The sequence below is a fragment of the Acartia tonsa genome, chromosome 1 (genome assembly GCF_053477335.1).
Source record: "Acartia tonsa isolate MP-2025a chromosome 1, ASM5347733v1, whole genome shotgun sequence".
NCBI lineage: Eukaryota > Metazoa > Arthropoda > Copepoda > Calanoida > Acartiidae > Acartia > Acartia tonsa.
In genome coordinates this window covers 60,765,196-60,768,188 of record NC_137260.1, presented here as the reverse complement: position 1 = coordinate 60,768,188, position 2,993 = coordinate 60,765,196, and the positions used below count along the sequence as shown (strand labels likewise).

The 2,993-nt window shown below is 32.0% G+C and overlaps 1 long non-coding RNA gene across 1 annotated transcript; it reads left to right on the top strand.

The window, feature by feature from the left end:
- Positions 1 to 1,252: 1,252 nt before the first annotated feature.
- LOC145325429 (uncharacterized) lies at positions 1,253 to 1,598 on the top strand. Its single transcript, XR_013881481.1, has 2 exons — positions 1,253 to 1,360; positions 1,558 to 1,598. It is a non-coding gene; the product is annotated as an uncharacterized LOC145325429 (long non-coding RNA).
- The last annotated feature ends 1,395 nt before the right edge of the window (positions 1,599 to 2,993 follow it).

Here is a 2,993-nt window from a genome sequence, read left to right as displayed (position 1 = left end):
AGTGACTAATAATTAGTAATTATTCTTTTACTAAATCTTGCTAAATATACGCCACTCTTAAGTATTATTCAACTATTCAAAATATGTATTAAAATCTTGCTAGTTTTGAACAACTCCAAGATTATTATTCTACTAGGAAGTTTGGTACTAATCCAGAGAATAGGTTTATCCACCCTTCTTTTATATTAATACAAGATATAGGGATAGGTAAATAAAGGTTTAAATATTAAGTCTGATATTTTGCTGATATTATTAAATTCTTAAAATCAAAAACTCACTTTTAATACTTACTAACTTTAATGCATAAAAAGCAATCTTTGTTGATGTAACTCTACCCTAACAAATCTATGACTTAATTATTTTATTATACTATCACTGTATTCCTGTTAATATTACTTCCTAACATTCTCATAATTTACACTTTTCATCCCCAGTTTTATTAACTTTCATATTTAAGATTATAAGAATATATATAAACTTTTTAGTTATATAGCTGCTCTTTACCTGTCTTCGTTTGGTAGGGATTCTCGATCCTGTGATTACAAGATAGAGAACCTATTATTAGGTTAAGTACAACAGACAATCAAGCCTTTGATAGCACGTTCTTTGTCTGGTAGTCCTTACTGTTCTGAGCATTGAGTTGCACCAGTTTAAGAGCCAAGGCATCCCCTATTTGATTCACGCACAGACATAGCAGAGACCATTTTTAACGTCTTCATATACTTTTTACTGAAGTAGTAGTAGTTTACAAAGGCTTTTTATCCTATTATATAAAGTAGTAAGAGTTTTTTGTTTGTACCGAAGGATCTCGCTAACCGCTGAACCGATATTGTTCTCCTTTACAGTGAAGCTTTTTATAGGTCCTGGGAAGGTTTTAAACTATTTTTGGAGAGGGTGTCTTCAACCCCCTCCCCCTACAAAAAAAAATATTTTGAAACTCAAATTTAAAATGGGATGAGGTCGACTTTTCCCCCTCGTACCAGTCCCCTAGAGGCTTCTAGGGGCGTAGCCGCTAGTCGTCAATATAGCATTAAACACATACAGGTTACTGTTGATTTAAATTATCAGTGTACAAATTTATCGTCAATTGTATTTGGATTAAACAGAAATTATTAATTGCCAGTTGCAACCTTAAATTTTTTTCTTGTACCTCCTTTTTTTGTCTTTATTATATATAACATTTTTGTAATAGTTATTTAACCCTTTAAACAGATGATTTTCAACAACCACCCAAATTTTGACCATTTTGACCGCCTGTATTGTTATCAAACTAATCTTCCCCCAAAAAACTCATTCTATTCTTGACAATGCACGAAGATACTGCTAAATTTTATGTGAAAAAATGTATATAAATAACCATGTAAGTTGTTTTATTTTATAGAATTTTTTTATTACATATTTTAAATTTACATAGTCCTGTTGTTACTACGCTTTTTGTTGATATAATTGTCCTTGTTTCTTTAAATTTTGACCATTTTGCTAAAATGATTTGTTATGTTATTGTGTATATAACCATTTCTTATACTTTTTTGTGAAAAAAATTTAATATTTTTTTAGACCCTGATGATGTTTATGCCAATAAACGAAAAATTTCGGTGCCTGATGTGTTGATTTTTATCCTTGTTGGGGAATAGAATAGTTGGTGCGCGTCCTTTTTTTGAATATACTGCTTTGAACCTGTCGCGTTCCTGTGAATCACCGCTGTGATCCTATTCCAAGCTCCCTGACTGCTGTAGCTTTAGTGTCGCCTTTACAATGCCAGCCACCCAACCTAATCCTCCAGGTGACCAACCTTCGCAGACCACCAGGTCTCAGCCACAGCAACCCCCCTCCCATCATACCAACAACATAAACAAGGATTTTGAACAATTTTGGTCATATTCAGACAACAACTTAAAGAAAAAGTTTCACAAAACTACCGATCAGTTAAAATCTTTTGCCAGAAATAAATGTCTAATCACGTTTTTAAAAGATTGCATTTGTAAAAAAGTTGTACCAAAAACCTTTATCATAAAATATGATATTAACCCAAATTTTTCTGAAAGTAGCCGTAACAAATTCAATAATCAATTGAAAAATCTGCAAATTGAAAATCTTAAAATATGCATCAAAGAATTGCAAAGTAAAGAGCCAGAATTATTTCAAACTTTCTTAAGATTAAAAAATGACTTATTGGTACATTTAATAAATTCGGAAATTCAAACTGTTACCAAAGAATTTGATATAAGATTAAACAAATATATTCAGAGTGAAACACATAAATATAAAAATAAGTTGTTGAGGTTACAAATTAATAAGCCAGTGAGAGCCAACACAGTGAGAGAGAGAGATGCCCAGAGAACAGAGCCGAGTAGAAAGTCACGCAGGTTTATTAAAAGTAACAAATATAGACGTAAACTTAAACAGCTAAGCCGCAAACCAGTGCAAAATCTTGTGATTAATTACAGCTCTAATATTTTAACCAATGATCAAATTAATTTAATGAACAAACATACGTCATTTGTTCCATTGCCAGATAAAGTTAATTTAACTCAATTGTCTTATGATTTTAAACGGTTTTCGCGTAGTATGAGATGGAGGGAGAAAAATGCAGATTTAGATTCAACAGCATGTCCTGAGAAAATATTCAATGTTAAAAAATTCGGTTTGCCTTCTAATGCCCCCTCTGCGCCCCTTGGAAATTTTTTATATGGAGTAGAAAGTGATTTATCTATTCTAAAAAGTAAAAAAGTCTATTCTAACTTAAAAGAAAGTGAAAAACAAGCCCTCCAATCTCTAGTTGCTGAGCAAAAAGAGGGTAATATCGTGATTCAAAAGGCGGATAAGGGAGGGGCATTGGCCATTATGGATCGATATGATTACATAAATAAAGTAGAATCGGAACATTTAAATTCTAAAATTACCACTCAAGATGGTACCTGCCTACCAGTCTATCGACGTATTGATCCGAGCATGGTTAAAGTACATTATTGTAAAATTAAAGAAACTGTTGA